Below are 22,291 nucleotides of genomic sequence, written 5' to 3' on the forward strand. Positions count from 1 at the left end.
CAACCGTTGGCACACTTCTGGGCAAGCTTGAGCATGGGTATTGAGAACCCCCACTAGTTCTTGACATATCTCAAACCCTACTGTGGGTAGCAGCCATGGCAGCTATGAAATCTTCAACCAAGCTCATGGCACACTAAAGCCCCTTCAATTTTCTTACCCTAGGAGCCTTGGGAGCAGCCACAAGCTTCAACAAGTGAAGATATATGACATTGAAGGCCCCCATACAACCACGGGCTGCAAGAAGAAGGGCAACCACAAATTTCTTAGAAAGGGCATCCATTAACTCTTCCCCAAGCTTGAATAATGTATGTCAATTGGTTCTTGCTCTCTCTTTTACATCCAATTGTTGAGCTCAGCCACTTGATGAGAGAGATGGAAGAATTGCATGCCTTCTTGGAGTTTGAGAGTGCCAATTGGATTCCCATCCCCATTCCACACCCTTGAAATGCATTCATGGTTGGATGCTCTTTAAATTTATTTTCCCATTGATCAAGATTTTACTCTAATCCTTAACTGTACTCTTATTTTGATTCCGACCGATAAGAAAGAATTTGTAGGAAGGGTAAGTCATGCAATCAGTGAGTCACTAATTTGCAAAGGTAACCCCTTTTCCAATCCCATTTTCCTTATTGATCATGCATATCATGAAAGGCCCAATCCTGAATTTGTAAATCCATATCATGTTGGTTGCCATGTATATTCCAGGTGAGGAAAAGCCCGATGCCAGGTGAGGTGGCAAGACAAAAGAGGGGTGACCCCCCTTGCCATCAAAGACCCTGAAGGGGTGCACAACCTAGCCCAGGGGGAACTTTGCCTACCTCTCGATGATCCGAAGCCCAGAAGTCCTTGCAAGTGCAAGTACACTTGAATGAATAGCTTGAGCCCTAATCATTTACGTCCACAACCTTGTACGTGTATTGGTAATGACATGTATCACTTGGGAATGTATGGTGGAGGCATGCAGGATGGGCAGGGTATGCAGTCATGAAAATGGTCTCAACAAGAGAACTATGGATGCAAATGATGTATGGATCTATGTGGCATTGAGAACCACCATTGAGTCCCTATATTTCTTGAAATAAGAACCTCAGCATTGGGATAATGTATGCTCATTGAAGGAGTCCTTGCAGGGTATTGCAGATAGCAAGTCCCACATAGTCAGCCCGCAAAAGTCAATTATAGCAAAGCCTTCTTGTGTGACTGAGTGCCGGCCCCATAACTTGATTTGAAGAGGGCATCCCCCTCTTTGATTTGAACCAAAAATCTCCCCATTCTGCCCTAGGGTTTGGGAGATACGCCCAATTTTGTGCTCAAAGGTACTATGGGATAGGCAACAGTCCTACACAGTCAGCCCACAAAATTCAATTACAGCAAAACCCTGATCATTTACTCTCAGAGATATTTTTACGTAGCCTCATAGAGGGGATTGAGAGCTTTAATTTGAATAAAAATTTTGGCGATTGGAGCTTCCCAGCTGAAGATATTGCGATTTCTGTAACAAGGGGTCTGGTGGACTGCACTTGGGATGGTAGGCCACAAGGGTAAAGTAAAGGCCCAAGAGGACTTCTAGCATGAAATAAGGGACTCCCATGCCTCAATGAATGATCTAGCTCAGCCTAAGAGGATCGTGAAGACATGTTTGAAGAGGGTGCCCCCGAGATGGTCCGCTTCTCTATGCTTAACCATACTCTATGCCAACATGAGACCCATCATGCCAAATGACATCGAGAGTTGAAACAATGCCTTAGGGAAATGGAAACCTGCCAAGATCATCGTCATTCCAAGATGATGGCCAAGATGGACTTACTCATCAAGCGCATGGGCGCCCTCATCCCTGCCATTGCACCCTCCTCGGATCTGCCCAAGGAGCATGTCCCTCTTTGTGAGGCCAACTACCCTCCTCCCTTGGAGACTGGGCATAGCCCACAAAGGTTTTTGTACTACCCATGGCATTCCCCATAGAACTTATGAGACGGGTGAGCCCTCCACTCGACATGATGAACCCATCCTTCCCTCCCCCATTACGAACCCTGCAAGCCCATCCTTGGGACCAGAACTCCCCCATAATGGAAGCTATATGCACACTCATAGGAATGGCCACCAAGGGCCTAATGCAAATTTTGGGCAACATGGAATGCAAGGTGTACATGGGCAGCATGCACATGGTAGTTTTAGGCAGCAAGGCTCTAATGCTCAGCCCGGTTCGCGTTTAATACATGAGCAGCATGGTCATTTTGGACAGCAAGGTCCTAATGTGCAATTTGGTCCTCATATAATGCATGGGTAACATGGACCACATGGAAATTTTGGACAACAAGGCATGTATGGGAAGCACAACATACATGGGAGGCATATAGCACATGGCATACATGGACATCAAGGCCCAAACGAGTTGTGTGACAAGATTGTGTTTGCTAAGTTTAATGGGTAGTCCTCATCCCCGACTGAATTAGAGGAATGGACCTCTAAATTGGAAGCCTATTTTCTCATTTATCCCCGTACCGATGAGGCAAAGATTATTTTTGTCTCCCTTCGTTTGGAAGGTTTTTCTCACACATGATGGAGATTTATTCAAAGATAAAATCAGCAGTTTCATGATTGGGAAGATTTCAAGATGCATATGATCCAAGTTTTTGTCTCCTTGGTAGAGAAAGAACGTTTGGCTAGGCAATGGTATCAGTTTGATCAGCGAAATCTCACCGTAAGGGAGTATACCAACCAGTTTATGAACCTATCCATGTATGTTGAGGCCGTCAGTGAGATGAGGCCAAATTGCTCTAGATTTGTGTTTTTTCACATGATATCAGAGCGCAAGTGAGCATGGCTTAGCATGCTTTAGCTCCATTTAACTCTCTACTCAGCTTCGTTTGAGTTCTAAACCCAATCTCCAACTTCATTTGCATTCCTACCTTCAATGAATCTTCCATGGTAGCCATAGCCAGCAGCACCCTATCAGCTTGAATCTTTCATATCTCTCTCCATAGGTCAAATCTCTCCAAACTTCCTTCTGGAGAAGTGCTTCTATACTTTTAGAGCTCCTCCTTGGCACCTCAATCATTGACATTTGGCAAGTATAGCTTCACCATTGCCTCTTTTCAAAGTTGTTATACTTGTGTTTGATAGCAACACCTACCCGACTTGGAGGAGCTAGATCTCTGTATACAAAGCATATCTCTTTGAGCATCCTTTTGTGGACTTTCTTCCTAACTCAAGGCACCCCTAGCCAGCACAACAAACCAGGAGATTAGTGCTCCACAGGCCCAACATTGTCAATTTTGCATGTCGTTGTTCCAAATTGCACGTGTTTCATTTGTGTTGCTATTGTATCTCCCACAGGGCACGATTCTAGCCATCTCCATAGGGCAATGATAGCCCACATAGTAGGCTTCTATTAGTTACAAGGGCTTGTGATAATTCCCTTCCTCATGATCACAGAAAACAAAAGCACAGCCGCCTCTTAGAAACCCTAACCCTTCATCCATAGCCAAATATTCTTGAAGCTCAAAACCACTTCATTTTCTCTCTCCTGCCACTCAATACAAGGCATTATCATTTAAATCCAATTACTCTCTGAAGATTCAAGCAAAGTTCACACATCAAATCATTGAGGATGGGAGATCATGGTGACTTCTTGCAAGATTGAAGCATAGTATCATAGTGTCTCTTAACACTTATCTAGTGACTCTTGTCACTTGTATAAGCTTTACCTCACATCAGGTGTGAGATTTTTTTAAAGATTACTCCAACATCAAATCAAGGAGGGGAGTACAAGATCTTTGAAGCACTTGAAGACCCATTGAAGGTTTGAGGATCTCTCAAGTATCTGGCTCCACAAGTATCTCTTGATATTATCGTCTAGTATCTCTTGGCACTTGTGCTTCATTAGCACATTTAAGATCATCTTTTCAACTACTAAAATCTAATAATTTTGGAGATAATTTTCTATTGATCATGTAACTTTAGCATGGGCAAGGAGTCTCCAACAGTTTGCTTTAATGGGGTCGGGTTTCACACCTAGCAAACACACATCAAGCTCATCCTAATGAATAAGGGTATCTAGGACATTACAAGTGGCAAAGAGAAGAAGCCCTGTGAGGCGGACCTTGCAATCACTTGGCAAAAGTTTGATGATAAGGCTCAGGCCATTATCAAACTAGAGCTAGACGACAGCTACATCCACCATGTGGTTAACTGTGTGACCTCACATGATACATGGAAGAGATTGGACACCTTGTTTGGTGCACAGTCTAAGTCATCAAAGTATGGTCTCTTGATTGATTTTTTCAGGCTTGACATGAAGTCTAGCACACCACTTGCCACACATCTAAATTACATGGAAGGAATTCTAACCTAGCTTGCAGGATTCAACATTAAAGTGGAATAAGATGTCTGCATTGGTGTTATGCTTGAAATTTTGCCTCTTGAATATACCAACAACCTTAATCAATATGCCAAACTCTAAGCTTGTTGATATCCAGGCATCATTGTAAGAGCAGGAAAAGAAGTTAAAAACTAAGGAAGAACCAAGAACCTCTAGAGATGAACAAGTGTTATATGTTGGCAACACGTACAAAGCCAAGAAGGAACAAATTTTCTGTGATTTTTGCAAAAGGACCAAACACACCGAGAAGTTTTGCCATGCTAGAAAGAGATCCTAGAAGGCCTATCTTTCGGCAGTGAAAGAAGAAGAAGACCATGGAGCAAAGGAAGAAGAAGAAGCAGAAGAAGACCACTCGGAGAAGGACAAGCCTCATCAAACCTTCTATGCCTACTCTGATAGATTGTTTTAGCCTTGTAATGTCAGAAGCCCAAATGTCGTTATCATAAGATTGTAAACTCCTCATGTAGCCTTGTACTACAGCCTCCTTCGTATACTTTGTCAGGCCCCTATTAAAGCCTCTGGGTGTCCACCATGTTTGTGGTACCCACACTTAGCATTTGGTGTGATAGCCTCTGGTGTTTTTCCATGTTTATGGTGTGCCCACACTTTGCAGGTGTTGCTTTCACTAAAGCCTCTACACACTTTGTACTTTTCGGTTGTGATTGAGGAGGGGTGTTGAGATCTGCAATCACATCTATTGTAGCCTCTTTGGATAAGGCCAATCCTGGGGTAAGGATATCCAGGCATCTGAATCCCATAGGTATAGAGAAAAAAGACTCAACCTATCCAGTTCTATTTAACAATGTAGTTGCTTTTCATTTTCATATGAGATGAATGCAATACCACTATCATTTTTCTTTCTAATTTAGTGTACCTGATACTTGTTTTGTGTCCTTTACTCAAGTCACTTTATCTCTATCATGTCCAACTACATATGAGTTTATTCTATGTCTATGAGCCTCCAGAGCTACCATGCTCTAGATATGTGTTTTCTCACATGGCCATGGGCCACTCGAACCACCTACAATCGGATGCTCAACCCATCCAATTTGGACAATGAGAGACTTGGACAATTGGATTCATGCAAATCAAACACGTTGAACAATTTGACAGTGTAGAATCAGACATTGTAGAATCGAACCAAAAATTTGATAGTAAAAATTTGACAAATCTAATGCATCTCAGGAAAAGTAGAACACCTCTCACAATAGGGGAATCCTCTGAAAGCTTATAAGCGCATTTGACCTTAGATTTTACAATTCGGCGGCTAGAAAGGACCATTGATAGTCACGTCAACTTTTAGCCCCTCTTAGAGCCACAAATTGACCTGTAGACCCCAGTAGACCTTAACTGAGTTGAAAGGTGCAACACACACCCTAGAGATAGTGAGAGTAGCAAGTAATCGAGCCTAAAGCTATATTTGGTCGAGAACATAGACATGAGTGTGAAAGCTACACTTACCATTTTGCATTGCACTTCACATTGTTTGATACTTTAAGTGCACTTAAAAAATTTGAAAGCAACATATCAAAGCATGTAAGGTAGCTCAAAATGAGAACCTAGGTGAGGGTGAGCTTAGATCATGTATTAGTAGATTGCTGAAGGTAAGCATATTAGAAAACACTTTGAGAAATCCTAAGCTAAAGGCTGTGAAGGAAAAGGTGATTGAGTTCACATTGAAAGATGTGTCAAATGAGTTCTCAGTTGTGGATGCACAATCCATTTGTGATAGGGCCAGTATTAGCACAATGACTTACTCAAGGATATTCAAAGGTGTGAAGGCTGGGTTTGGTCATGTGCTAAAGAGAAATAGAATCATGCCTCTACCTCAACCTTCAAAGTTAATAGAGGCTCAACAACAACATAATGCAAATGTTTTGGGAGGTGATAGGAGATCCCATGCATGTATAATGCATGGAAACACTAAAGGTTGGGATAAAAAATGCATATGATGTGACGTTTACCGAACTTAACAATTACTATTTAGATTTGTACAAGGTGCAATTGGCAATGGTAGTGTACTACAATATGTATGCGGAGGGAATGTAATGGTAAATTGTAGTTTGTTATAAAATTGGATGAAAGTGAGATTATCAAAGGAGTAAAGCTTAAAAGAGTTAGTGTAATTTTGATGAATAGAGCTTTACAATTAGATAAGAATAAACCAAGGAACTTTAGTGTTCAATCCAAGCACCATGTGTGGTGGCTCATTGTATTTGAAGTTCCTACGGAAAAATTTGAGGTGCTACAGTTGTTCTTTACACACACAAGTATTCCAAACTTCATCTATCATTAGGAACATGGGGAGATGCTCTCAACTGAAGGGTATGGTCAATATTGGTTGAATGACATCTTGTAGGAGACTTGAAATTTTAAAATACATGTGTGGAATCTCTAATCGTGCACATACAAAGAATCCATGCCTATATATCTTGATAGAGAGGGTGTAAGGAAAGCACAAAAAAAAGAACAGGTAAAGGGTGACAAGTATTGCACCGACACACAATAGAGAAGATCCGACTTGGAAGCCCATCTTCAACATTCCATTAGTCTGTATTCACATTTGTTCATCACATGCTTTTGTCAAAATCATGAAGAAACTTGTATAGAATACATTTTCTTTCCTTTTAGGATGCAACCAGAAAAAGAAGTCGTTGCAATGTGTAGGAATGTGCGAGTGCTATTAGAAATTGGGCTACACAAGCATCAAGTAATGATTGAAAAAGATGAGAAGAGATCAAAAAAATCTGGTAACTTGCCAAAAAATCCTTTCTTTAGAGTAGAAACGGCTAGGATGTTTCTTTTAGTACTTATCAATGGTGAGGAAAGGAATATCATGGTTTGTAGGTCGCAAGACTATGATGCATTAGGGCCAAGAACATTTCAAAACAATACTCATAAGAAAATGATTAAGTTGCTAATTAGAAGAGATTTAGAAGAGAAAAACCCTCCAAATTTGGCTGTCTAAACGTGATTAATGAGAGAATGTATGATTCATTTAAGAGGTCGCGTATTAAATATCTTCAATCTTTAATGGATGTTAAGTGTCACCTTTTCAGTCATATTCTCTTGAAAATTGTAAAATATTGTATTTTTAATTTTTCACACCAAAAGATGTCACTCATTTATTCCTCAACATTCATATTCTGCACCTCTCTTTCCTGTGGTTCTATTTCCTTCTTTGTGATATTGTTGCCCTGTTTAGGGTTCCCTACCAAAATGTTTTCCGTTACCTCTTCTAGCAATACAAGCGCAGTCCTATCACACAAGTATAAAATTACTATTCAATTAGATGTTGTCTATTCATCTTGGAGGAGTACACACCATCGAGCATTGTTGGACAAGGATGAAGGTAACAGGTTGCGATTACAAGAAAGAAGCATGTAGACTTATGGATGGATAGAAATATTTATCCTCCGGACCCTTCTACAGGTAAACATCCTCCTTTTTACAATATGCACAACTTTATAAGGTATGTTGGAGATGGTTGTGACGAGATTCTTGGCTATTGCATGAGATTATATTCTACATCTTTTACATTTAGAGAACAAATGCATGAAATGAAGGAAGCATTAACATTGGCACAAAAAACTATTTCTGAGCTAACGGACAAGGTTGATAATCTAGAAAACTCTAATTAGTTATTGCAAGAAAAATCATTACGCTTGAACCAATAGGATTTAGATAGAGAAAAAGACCACTTCAAAATATAATAGACTTGTGTAGTTGGATGAAGAAAAGGAGACTAAATCTTGCAAAGAGATGTGTCTCTAATATTTTAGGTATTAATATTTGAGAGAATGATGATAGGATTAAGCTTATTAAAGAAACCATGACAAAGAAGGACATTATAAGGATTCTTAAATCACCTGAAAATGTAGACTTAAGAAGCCAAACTCTAAAAGAGTTAGTGAAAGATTTAAAAGAAACAATTAAACCAAATGAAATACTGGAGACATGTGACAGTATGGGTATCGGTTGTAGAGGTTATCATGCTCTCTCTAAATTGCGGTTTACAAATCTTAAATGTCATAGAATAAGTGCATTTGGTTTGCCTCCGCCTCTTGCAGTTTTAATTGCTAGGACAACTATGAATCGTAGGATTCCATATGTTTTTGGAGAGTATATCCATATAGAAGGATCTATGCCCTATGAAAAAAGTAAAACAAAGGCCTTTTTTGAATACAACACATTTAATAATATTTGGATTGATCTTAGAAGAGTCTAGATTGCAATGGTTCATATGTATAAATTTACTGTCCAAGAATGTGGTGGTGTTTTGACGTTCACACTAAAATTAGATGAAGCACAAATTCAAAAGGGACTTATGTTCGGGGTTTAAAGCAAGCCCCTTAAGCACACATCTTAAGAAATACCATTATAAATGCATCATGCAAAACTTTAATACATAGAACTCGTGGAGCCCCTCCAATGGCTACCCTTCCCTTTCTTCTTGCTAATGAAAGCCTCCAAAACATGGATTGAAATTGATAATGGGCACAATGAGGAGTTATTATACCTTGGTTGATGATGATCTAGAATAAGTTTTGCAACTCCCAATCTTCAATCTTCACTTCATAAGATTCTTGGATAGCAACACCTCCAATGCTTGAACTCCCAAATTTTGAATGGAAACTATGAAAGCTCCTACAACCTAACAATCTCTAGGAAAGAGGCTTCGATACCATGTTAGAAAACATAGTTTAAGCAAGAAGATGAGAATGAACCTCACAACCTCTACGAACAAGGCTTTGATACCATGTTACAAAACATGGTTTGAGCAAGAAGATGATAATGAACTATTTGGGGGAAAGAAGAAGAACAAGAAAGAAAGAATGATAGTACCAAAATACTTGATTGATTGATTTGATAGTTGAGCCTAGTACATTTTTTATTACCTTTTCAACTAGCATACACTTTCCCTCTTTGCTTATGGAATATAACACTTTGTCATGCATTGTTTGCACCTTTACCATTCCCTCTATTACCATACTTTGACATGTATCAAAATTTAGAGAAATTGAGCTATAACTCAATCCTTGACTCAACTTGAGACTAGGACATACTCATAAGCTCAATGTCTACATTGTATTCAATGTGTCATGCACTAAATATATTCACCATATAACTCTCTTAGATTCAATATTCATTATCTCAAAGACTAAATGTAAGTCACATTAGGTTCATGACTTAGTTTTATACTCAATGGTTTGACATTGGTTCCACCAATTATTGAGTGTTTGACATTGATTTTAAGAGTACATCATAGAGTCAATTTATCAATGAAGGAAAATGAGTTTAGGACTTAGGACTAAGTTAGAATTTATGTTGAATGGATGTAGTTATGTCACTAAAACTTTAATAATGTTATCACTTTGATCTATGGATGTATTATTTTTATCATCTAAGTTTGTCAAATTTGCAATCATTCTAAAACTTGTTGATATTGGTGAAGATGGAGATTGAGAGAGAGTGTGTGGTCACTACTCTACATGATTGATTGAAAAGTGAGATACCAAGTACAAAGTACAACCCTTAGACATTATGGTTGTGTAAATGAATTAAAGTGCATTCACACACAAATATATATAATATGTGGTAAGTGAAAAAAGTGTGTGACATAAATACATAGATTAAAAATAATGTGACTAGGAAGAAAACCTCTCTTACGGAGAGTAAAAAGTGCCCTAGTATCCTACATGCAGATCATTGACACTCTTGTGTGAGCATAAGCATGAGTAAAATCCAACAAACCCCCTTGGAGTGATAAGTGATCAACATACATGATCATCCACCAAAGGAGATCAAATTTAAAGCATTTTGAAATGCCTCAAATTTATCATGATGTTGAGCTTTGGTGAAGATGTCTACCACATTGTTGTTGGTAGGATAATAGACAAGTCTTATATCCCTACAAGTAGCCTCTCTCTAAGAAAGTGACAATGTATCTCAATGTGTTTTGAAATAGTGGCTTTTGTGCCACTACAATGGCACTCTAACTATAAGTAAACAATGGAGTGGACTCCATGATAGATACATCAAGATTAGCCAACAAACATCTTAGCCATACACATTCAACTATAGTAGTGAAAGCTACCTTGTATTCAGCTTCACAACACGATGTGGCAATAGTGGATTGTTTCTTACTACGCCAAAAATTCAAGAAGAATCAAGAAAGAAATTTTTTAAACTTATGAGTGACGAGAATCAAAATCTCTAGCCCAATTGAAATCACTGTAAGCATGTAACTATAATGGTCTCCCCTTTGGCGTAAAGCAATCCAAGAGTCCTAGTTCCCTACAAGTATTAGAAAACACACTTCAAAACTTGCTAATGTGACATGTGTGGGCTATGCATATATTTGTTCAAGGCTAAATTTGCAAAAAAAAAATGTGGCCTTGTGATGCATAAGTAAATAAGGCATCTAAAAAGATGGAGCATATGTATGAATGTCAAACATATCACTATCATCATGCAAAGATCACTTAAGTCTAGTCTCCATTGGTGTGCTTACTAGCTTGCAATCCTAGAGGCCAAATGTCTCAAAGAGTTTACTAATATATATAGACTATGACAATCCAATGCTTCTAGTATCATGAATAAATTGAATGTCCAAATTTTAACGCAAAGGCCCCATGTTAGACATGTAAAAATTTTGATGCAAAATTTTCTTAAATGCTGAAATTGACCAACATGTGGCGTGTGAGCAGAAGATCATCCACATAAAGACAAATGACTAACAAGGATCTCCCCTCTTTGCATACATAAGAATAGACTCTAATGGACTACTAATGAACACTTGGCTAAGTAGGAAGGCATCAATTTTGTCATACCAAGCTCATGAAGTTTCAAACCATACAAATCCTTTTTCAGCTTGCATACCACATATTCGGATCCTTTAACTACAAAACCCATGGGTTACTGAACATACACTTCTTCCTTAAGTTCCCCATGTAAAAATGCAGTTTTAATATCAAGCTAGTGTACAATCCAACCATCATGGGCAACCAATGCAACCATACACCTGATAGCAATCATATGGGATGTAGGAGAAAATGTCTTCTCATAATCAATGCCCTTCTTTTGAGTATGCTTATTTCTATAAGCATGGTCTTGTGCTTATCAATAGATCTATCCACTTTTTGTTTTAGCTCGTAGACCCATTTAGTACCAATGGCTTTCTTTCAATAGCCAATATAACTAAATCCCATGTTTGATTCTTCATTACAGAATCATAATCATCTTACATTGATGTCATTCAATCTATTTTGCATTCTCAAAAAAATCGGGCTCATCATCAACAAGTGTGTTTGCTGCAATAACAAACTCCATAGCATTAGCATGATCATGTAAAAGTGTTTATCTTCAAGTACAACCAACAAGAGGAGCATGCAAATGACTATTTCATAGAGTCTGCAAGTACCATCAACATCTTGCTTAGTATTCAGATCAACCATAGATTGAATTTCTACATTATTTAATGGATTAATTAACTAAGCATTTTGTTCATTTAATGAAGCTCGAGTTGTATCATCAAAAGAAATAGGTAGAAGCCCTTCAAATACATCTTTTGCGGCCTGATATGTGTCATAACTAGCTAGAGATAATTTTGGTTTTTCATTAAAAATCACATCTCTACTACTAAAAACTTTCTTTTAAATAGGATCATACAATCTATACCCTTTTCTTTCACTATTGTACCCCACAAATATGCACTTTACAGCCTTATTATCAAACTTTTTTCTCAATAATTTGAAAATATGAGCATATTTAAGACACCTAAAAGTACGAAAGTGACCAACCAAAGGTTTACATTGGTTCCAAGCCTCAAGAGGCATTATATTTTGCAATCCCTTAGTAGGCACCTATTCACAGTGTGACAAGCACATATAATTGCTTCCATTCAAAATCCATGTGGTCATTTTTTAGCTTTCAATATACATCTAACAATCCATGAGTGATTGATTCTTCCTTTCTGCAACCCCATTCTACTGTGGAGTATTGCCATAGTATTTTAATGTGCAATGCCTTTTTTCTTCAAAAAATTATTCAACAAGAAAGGCATATGTCCCCCCTTGGTCCAAACAAAGAGTATTAATCTAACAAGTAGATTGATTTTCCACAAGTGTAGTAAAAGCCAAACATGCATCATACACTTCTAATTTTTCAACCAATTAATAAACCTAATAAAAATATGTAAAGTCATCAGTAGAGGCAATGAGGTAATAATACCCACCCAATGACTTTATTTTCATGGGTTCATATACATCTGAATGCACAATCTGGAACGTGGTCATAGCTTTAAAGGCAACATCACAAGGAAAAGAAAGCCAATGCATTTTTTCCAAAATGCAGCCCTCACAAATTTTCTTAGGAGGTCCCTCCAAGAGAGCTAAGCCTTCTAACATCTAAGTATGCTACATAAGCATCAAACTACCATAATTCACATGCCCCATACAAGCATGCCACAACTTTACCTATGACATAGCAGGAGTAATAATAGATGCCAAATAAACTAACCAATCAACTGAATGAGCATCTAACTCATAAAGTCCATGACATAATGTACTAGTAAGTACCAAAGTCAAGAATTCCTTATCCCTGACCATGCATTTATCATCATTAAAAGTGACTTGTGTTATTCTAGATTTTATTGAATGGATAGCAAATTCTTCTTTATCCTTGGCACATATAAAGCATCTTGTAAACGGAGAGATGGCTTTCAAAACAATCTATCCAACACCTCTAATGAGATAAGATGCATTTTTGGCATATTGCACTAATCTTCCAATAGGAGCTACTATAAAAGAAGTAAATAAATCCTTGTGGGATGTAATGTACTTAGAAGCACCACTCTCAAAGAACTAAGTGCTCGTATTCTATGTAGATTTGAATGCTCTATCGATCCAAGAAGGATAATAAGTACCAGTATAAAAATAGTATTTTGTTGAGCCAAACACACCAACAGTTGGGACTTTGGACACACTTCTATTGTTTCATAAGCTACACTCACTTTAATAACAATCCATCACCTTGTCTCTCAACACTCTACGCTAACTAACCAAGCATCCTAATCTCTAACCCAAGAAAGAAAGAACACAAGATTAGCTTGAGTTTTAGAGAACTCACCTAGCTTACCTTCTTGTGTTTGATGACTTGAAGGCTCCCATATGGTTCCATGATGATGATCAACATGATCCAATGCCATCATTCCTTCATATCCAGCACCAAGCGCACCAAGAAGTCAATGAGCTAGTAGAGAAGACGAGAAAAGCAAGATGATGGCAAAGAGCTTCACTTTCTCTCAATCCCTCAATCAACACTCCTCTCACTCTCTCCCTTTTAGACACTCTCAACCCAATGGAAGCAAGATAGTAGAATGGAAAGAGAGAATAGAAATCTTGAGTAGTCACAAGATAGAGCTTCTACAATATGGATGTGCCAAAAGGGTGAAATATAATTGAGACCTCCCACCATTATATAGACCAAGAATTAGGGTTAGGGTTAGGGTTTGTGCCCCTTTTATATTTTGCATTTAAGTTTTGTGTCCCTTTTTCATTTTTTATTTAGGGTTTGTGCCCCTTTTGCATTTAAGGTTTGATCCTCTTTTGCATTTTGTGTTTAGGTTTTGCGGCCTCTCTTGGGCATCCTACCCACTTTGTGGTATATAGGCCAATCAATCATCATTTCATGCTTCAATATTAGCCCAATTAGGACAATCCTAAGATATTCTAATCAAAAATACATGTGTGCAACGCACACAACACTTGCGGTTGCAACAAATACAACTACGGGTGGTAAATACAATGTGCACAACCGGCTCTCGCAAAGTAATAAATCCATGATAATGTGGTGATGTCCACAAGGTACAAATATCATCCAAGTGCCCAAAAAAATAGGCATTGAAGCTCCAAAAAAATAATATCCACCAAAAGATAATAATAGTACGTGACACTTCCTCTTTCTATAGCCTTCTCAAAATACCATTAACATTATTTCCCGCTAGACTAATGCCAGTCTCATGGTACTCACCTCGTAGGTAGCATGCTATAGCTTGCACCGAAGACATGGAATGTTGAGAATAGTCTATTGAAGAAGTAGTCTTGATAAGGGGAAATGAATGCTACTAATGAAGAATTTATTGCTGCTAAGGAGGATGATTTTTTACCTATGGCGATATAGATGATGTTGCTCATATTGTGGTAGATGGTGACTAATGTTATTATTGGTGACAAATGTAGAAGTTGATTGTGCTAAATATACAATTGAATAATGGTTCTTCTAATGGAGAAAAATTGAATGGCCCTTAAAGTTGAATGGGAGATTGTAGAAGATCAAATATTCAATTTTCATGTAGAAGTGATGGCTCATGATCCTCCATGAACTATTATACCAGTAAAATAAACCTCATGTGCAATCACTTCCTAGGGGAAAGTGCTAGTCTATTGTTCATGCACAAGACATATGATGTTCTCGGGTTTGGGAGATGGGTTGAAATCCGAGCAAGCTTGAAGTATTTCCCACACTTGAGGACCCGAAACTATGAATAGGTTATTGTGCAAACACTATAGTGAGTGCATGTGCATACATAGTCTAATACGTAGTTAGAAGATTGCTTCATGGATTCCATGAGTGGTGACTATTGCTTGATGAAACAAGGGATCTTGATCTAATGAAGATTGAAAGAATTGTGGGTGCTGAGGGAAAATGTAGTTATTAATGAAGATGTTATGAGTGGTGACTACTGCTTGATGAAACAAGGGATCTTGATCTAATGAGGATTGAAAGAATTGTGGGTGTTGAGGGAAAAGGTAGTTATTAATGAAGATGCTAGCAAGATATCGATATGGGATGGATAGGAGCAGGTGTTCAATCCAATAAGCTCTTGAAGAACATGAATCTCTAGATCAACCACACATGGTAGCTGATGCAATTTTTGACTTTATAAAAAATAATATTTTTCACCTTTTCGATAAGTACGGATTGATGAAACTAGGTGAATCAAATGAAGGGATGAAATGTGAAGGTGACTCACGGAGACAAGTCAACCAAGGCGAGCGAGACTCCATAGGTATGTCTTGATGTTGATGTGCCCTAAGTAAGCGTATGGAAAAATGGGAAAAGGGCTAGGGGGTTAGAGATGGAGCCAATTGACTACGGCCACTAGATGCATCCAACTTGAGGACCCCTGGGTGCAATGCAGTGCACGTGCATGCATATTTCTTTTTCTTCTTTTTTTTTCTTTTTCTTTCTTTTTTTAAAAAACCTTTTGGCAATTCAAGTAACAAAATTGATATACAATAAGGTATGTAGCCTTAGAATGAGAAATTGAAGTATGAGATCAAAAGGCTGACTGCAAATAATAAAACTCAGCACACAAGATGATTGGTGCATTGAGGTGTGTAGAATGAAGATTTGAACATTGATCCTAGACATTGAAACACATTGCTACATTGCTGATGAAGTTGTTATTGAAGAAGAACCTGAACTTATTGATGAAGATTGATATGCTCATTTTTTGAGAGGAATTGAATTTCTTTGCTAAATGAGCAACCATGGTACTCAATGGTCAACATACTAGCAAAGGCTTGATGCCAAATGGAGGGTTAGGTTTAGTAGAATTGATCTAGAGATTTGTCTCAACAACCTCCTCTGGAGCATCCTAGGGTTCAATTGTCTTGATTAGGAATAATTGGTGGGATGAGTTAGTAGGGACATCAGTGGCATTATGCCTAGGATCTGGAGTTGCAAGCATACCCTTCCAGCCACTGTGTCTGGGTTAGTAGAAGGTTTATGTACATCAGTACTCTGCTTCACATCATTTGATGAAGATGTAGTCATTGTAGTGCTAGAAGAAAAGGAAAGATTTGGTGTTGTGTCACACAGTCGTGGAATAAATCATTCATAGAAATCAAGATTTTATTCTAATGAAGCAAGGCCATCAAGAAGTTGTGGGTTATGGGTGAGAGAAAAGATATATCTAGTGACATCAATCATCATGTCTCATTGTCCTAATCGACTTGCAATGTGTAGCTCTTCCTCTGAAAGAAGTTTTTCACATAAGGGATCAAGTTTAGCCAATTTACAAACTTTGACACCATAGACAAGTGCAAGCACTCAAAGAGATGTAGGAGCAACATATGTAGGATCATGCATTGAAGTCCAAAATGCCTTTCTTTGCTAAAAAATAGTCATTAGGTGGCTACCATATCATGGAGCTAATCCTCAACTAGAATACCATTTCCGTTCAAACTCACTTTGTCCTTTTTCTTTCTTGGCCAATGATGCAACATCTTTCTAACTTGTTGTGTACTTCTGAGAGTAGAACATAGGAATTAAGCGATGCTTCTCTTACTCTACCTTGGTCATTTGCTTTATAACCTCTCCCACAATTTTTAAGTAGATCCAACAATTTTGAGATTGCTCTAACCATGTCAAAGGCTTTTCTAAGAGTTCTTGATGCTCAAGAGTCTAAATTTCAAGGTTAGCGCGAACATATGCACAAGCAAGTGAAGACAAGATTGTTTCATCTAGTTCTTGAGAACTCATAGCTTCTGATTGATCTTTGTGTTGCTCCCTCTTTTCTAATATCTCCATGATCAATGGTTTGGATAGTTTCAAATGTATTGGAGCTTTTGGCTAAGAAGAACATGACTTGTGAATCAATGGATTCACTATGCTCTCTACACTAGATTCTATATCCTTGTGTGAGACTAAAGTACTAGAGGCTTGTTCTTCAGCTCAAGTGATAGTCTTGGTCATAGCCAAGGGCTAAGATTGTATGGGTTCCATCTGAAAAATGAAAGTAGTAACTTTCAATTCAATGAAGTGGTCAATCGTGATAGTCAAACATGACTGTGCACTTGGATCCTCAGATTGAGTGGAAGTCCTCATGGTCTTGGTAGTTTTAGAATTTTTTGGGACAACACTCATAGAGGGAGGTCATTGCTCTTTTGATGTTTTCATAGCTATCCCTAGGGGATCCTTTTCCTTAGATCAAGTAGCTAGAATAGACTGTTGTTGCTAGATTTTCTATTTTGCTTTGGGTGACAAAGGTTCTTGGTTTCGAGGAGACTTTGGTTATTGTGAATAACGAGCAACAACCTAGGTTTGTTGCTTATCAACACTTAAGGGATTTATCTCATCTATCCTTCAACTTTTCGTAGCTTGAGCAGCCTCACATGGAAGTGGCTGCTTTGATTCTGGCTTTTCCTCCTCCTTGCTCGATGACTTTCTAGGCACTACCAGTTCCTCATCTAGATTAGCAGCAACTTCAAGTGGTTACTCTTTTGGAATTGTGGGCTCATGTGTCAGAGAAACTAGCTCATGAGTCACTAACTTATCCGGTATTATCTCCTCAAGTATCTTGGTCCATGACCTAGATTTGTGTATGTATCTCTTTTTCTTTCTCTTGGATTTGGATGGGACTTGGTCTATGGTCTCTAGAGGTGGCTTTGCAAGTGGTTTTGGTAACCAAATCCAACAATTTCCCACATAAACCCTTGAGCATGGAGGAACTCTTTGGGCACCCATCACGGCCTTGTGCTAGCTCTCTATTGACGCTTTGAATTACTTGCCCTAAATCTCTTCCACCTTCTACATGGAATCCTATTTCCAACAACTTGAGAAGCTGTGGTAGTGTCTGTAGTAGCTGTGGTCTTTTCTTTGGTTTCATGAGGGTTCCAACAAAGCAATTCTCTATTTTTCTTGTGTGCCTTGAGTAGTTCATTAATAACTTTCTAGTTGTCCTCTCTAGGCATTTGATTTGACTCTAAGACAAGCTTCTTGCCCTTCTCTAGAGAAGAGAGAAGGTTCCCTTTTCTAAAAGTAGTGACTATCTCCATGTCTTGTAAGATTAAGTGTATATGAGATGTGCTTCATAGTCCACAATGCATGTGGTTGCAAGCTTGAAAGGTCTTACAAGCAAAAATTCCTTTCCCACATCTTCTCGATTTGAAAGAACATAAAACAGTACGGGCATGCCTTTAGTATCAATAGCCAAGAGAATTTTGCATCGTCCTAAGAGCGAATAGGCTGATCCTCAATATGGCTTGATAGCTACATTGGTCGAGACGAGTCCAAGTTGTCTAATCTCAATCCATACCTCATAGGTCAAAATTTTGTAATTTGAAACTTTGTCTATGAGACTGTTAATGATGAGCTCTCACTAGTTAGTTTGATCCTAAGATATGTAGGAGGGATCAGCTCTTCATCTTCTGGGTCAGTGTTTGTGGCTTGGACATTTAAGATATTAGGCATGGTAGACCTAGTTAGGGCACTACATGAAACCTTACATATTGGATAGTCATGTTACATGTGAGTGATGCTGCACTCAATGCATCTAAGGTCAACCTTTGGAAAAGTATCTATCACCATTTGGTCTGCTAGCTATGGCCTAGGATCTTGTGTTGCTAGCTCTTGCAACATGTGGATGGACACATGGATGGGAATATTCACTTGTTTGTGTTAACTCATCAGGTTTTAGAACTTTGAGACCTAAGGTCGAGTCCATTATGAGGCAAGTCAATAGAATGTAAGGCTCTTAATAGCCAAATGACAAACTCTAACTTTTCTTGCCATGATATTGTGTGGTTCTTGGTGTGGGTGTTCTCGTTCAACTCTCTAGGTTTATCAATTCTTCTTGGATTTTGCAACTTTTTTTCATGGAGTTCCTCTCCTTCAAATCATCTCTCGTTGGTAAATTGGTGTTATCATCTTGCTTTAAGTGCAAGTGGTGAAATTATGGGCTCAATGTTTGGCTTGTCCTCTCAATTGTTGCAGTTTTGGAACTTTCTTCAAATGGGGTTCAAATTTATTCAAAGGGGGCTTGGACTTATGGTATCTTGGTCAACAATATTTACTCATCAAGCCCTTGTAATGATTGGAATGGAGCACATGATGATGGCAGCTTGGTTACACAAGTTGCCCCCTAATGACTTCTAGTGTGTCCTATATGTAGATGTGAAAGTGATTGTTGCAGTTGTGCATTATGATCCTTAATGACCTTAGGTAATGTCAGCCCAGTGTGTGTTGCCAAGGTTGCCTAGGTGCTATGTGCAATGTGTACTAGAAGGTCCTTGCAATATGACGAGGTGGTTACTTAGTCTAACAACCTCCTTGTTGAGTTCTTAAGTCATTAAGATATTTACTTCAAATGCTGACTTCAAAACCTACATGTTATCAAGGCTTTGCAGCACTCATTAGGAGAAATATGGACTCTCTTTTTTTCCCCTTAAAGAGTGAATAAACAAATATAGGCCTAACCAATGAGAGAGCTGGGATTCCAGATTCATGTAACATGAATCTTCTAGCCATATCTTGGACCAAATCTTCCCTCAGCAATAAAATAAGGGAAAAGGGGAGTACAAAACTGTCACTTCTTGGAAGTTTGTGACTCGAATTTTCATTTTCTTATTTTTTATGTTTGACTTTTCTTTTCTCCCCTTTTCAGTTTTTCCCTCTTTTTTAGGTGGAACTCAAATTTGTCATATCTCTTTCCCCGCTTCTTCTTTCCTGACGAAATTTTACAGCCTCACTGTTTCTTGCCCTGTCTGTAACCTTGTAAAATTTCATTTGCTTTGCACAAGCACAGAGAGAGTTTCATGTGTTTTATGAGAGCAGAGCTTGTTTTACCAAAGCCCTAAGTTTCTCTTCACAAAACTCTACAGGTATATTTTTCTCTTCCATAGATGTTCTATGGTAAAGTTTTATCTCGTTTGGAGAAAACCTGTGCAAGTTATGTGCATTCTTTGACATGTAATTTCTTTTGTTTTGATTCTCTAGGAGTCTCTTACAGTCAATAATAGTGATATTTTGAATACTCAACTTCTTCTTCAACATCTTAGGGTTTCTCTATAAACAAAGTTACAGGTATATTGTCTTGTTTTTTTGTTGCTCCATTGTTAAATTTTATCTCGTTTAGACAAAATGTATACAAGTTACATGCATACTGAGCTTTCCTTTGTTTTTTTACTCCAAGAATCTCCGAGGGTGAAGAACAATGATTTATTAAGAACTCAACTTCTACATCTTTGGGATTTTGAACACTCAACTTCTTCTTCAACATCTTAGGGTTTCTCTGTAAACAAAGTTACAGGTATATTGTCTTGTTTTTTTGTTGCTCCACTGTTAAATTTTATCTCGTTTTGACAAAATGTATACAAGTTACATGCATACTGAGCTTTCCTTTGTTTTTTTACTCCAAGAATCTCCGAGGGTGAAGAACAATGATTTATTAAGAACTCAACTTCTACAACATCTTTGGGATTTTTTGCAGAGAAAGCCACAGGTATATTGCCATTTTTTACTACTGTTCCATGGTTAAATTTCAACACATTTGGACAAAGCCTATATAAGTTATATGTATGCGTTGACCCAATATTTCTTTTGTTTTTGTACTACAGGAATCTGTTAGTGAAGGAACAATGGTCTTGCTATAAGTCAACTTCTTGTTCAACATATCTAGGGATCTTTGTGAAAGAAATTACAGATACAATGTTTCTTTTTTAAATTGATCCATTTAAATTTAATTTCATTTGGAGAGAACATTTGAAAATTATACACATGTTGATAGGTAACTTTTGTATTTGGTTGTTACAGATGTCTTCACGGAGGAAAAATATCAGTAGCATACTTGCAGTGGAGGTCTTCAACAGGAAAGATAATGGCGGTAATTGGATTTGTGATAAGTATTATAAGTTGGATTGGATTTTGATGCACCCAAGTACTCGAGGGAGTTTCAAGGTCAAGCGCAAGGATGTTGCAAACCCTAGCAAACATTGGAAAGGTAGAATTCTAGAGTTCAGAAAAGTGTTTAATGGCACAAGTGCAGTAATAGAAGTGTTGATTCAACATGTTTATACGCATAAACAAATCTCTGTACACGACGAGAACAACATTGCAAATTATAAACAAAACAGTAAGTTGTTAAATTTTATCATTGATTATTCTTTTGTATCAGAGTTGTTTTTAAAAGTCTTTGCAGTATTCTAATTCAGTCTTGTTTGATTGACAGCTCTATATCCATCGACTTTGCATGAATGGCAGAATGTGGAATGTTTAAGCGGCAAGATACATGTTTGGCATGAAGAGATAGGTTCTTTGATCTATGATAATACCTCTACAAGTCAACTTGCCACTCAACATATCTTTTTTTATAATTCATTGTATGTGGTAGAAAGCCAGAGATTGCAGCATGTCCCATTGCCACCACTGTCTAGTGGTGAATGGTTCATTGGTAGCTTGGAGTTGTCAAGAGCTTGCAAGTCGAAGATAAAATCTGACATCAATAGTGCTATGAAATCCACCACAGGCTCCAAAGATGTGCATCTTAATTGGTTTATTCCATTCTCATTGTTTGCACATTTGTTTGGTTCATGTGATGTTTTGAAGAAAACAAAGATTACTTATCAATGCAAGTGTCCATCCGAGGAATGGATGAGTCAGCTATTGGGTGAGTCTTGGAAAGTCAAAAGAACACATTTTGATGAGACGATTGAGTGCAGGGTCAACCAATCTGATATTATATTCAGGTAAAACTTTTTTACTACTTTGCATACCTTGATTTAATTGACATAGGTCTCGCTTAGATGAATTGTTATGTTAGTCGCATTGATCACTTACCATTATTTTTGTTTTTATTACAGGTATTTCATTGCTAGACAAACTCTGTGCCTTCGCTTTCGATATAGAAGATGGCAACTTTTGCGAGGGGAGTGGATCAGCTTGGATCAAGATATCCGAGATGACACACATACAGTGCTCGTAGATGTGGTAATCTTGTGGAGTGGTCATAATCCTTTCGTAGTCAGTGCAGAGAGTCATTGGCCCATTTTATTTCTGAGACAAGAAATCCAATTAATGTCCAGTGAGCCCCTCTACAACTTCTATTTCAAGTTAGATAATAGAAAA

General features: G+C 38.0%; 1 long non-coding RNA gene across 1 annotated transcript; it reads left to right on the forward strand.

Moving 5' to 3' along the window:
• The first annotated feature begins 20,358 nt into the window (after window positions 1-20,358).
• LOC148027077 (uncharacterized) lies at window positions 20,359-20,872 on the forward strand. Its single transcript, XR_015692790.1, has 3 exons — window positions 20,359-20,477; window positions 20,587-20,669; window positions 20,785-20,872. It is a non-coding gene; the product is annotated as an uncharacterized LOC148027077 (long non-coding RNA).
• Window positions 20,873-22,291: the final 1,419 nt, after the last annotated feature.

This window comes from Lygodium microphyllum, chromosome 13 (genome assembly GCF_053477565.2).
Source record: "Lygodium microphyllum isolate KBCC chromosome 13, Lygodium_microphyllum_v1.1.10, whole genome shotgun sequence".
NCBI lineage: Eukaryota > Viridiplantae > Streptophyta > Polypodiopsida > Schizaeales > Lygodiaceae > Lygodium > Lygodium microphyllum.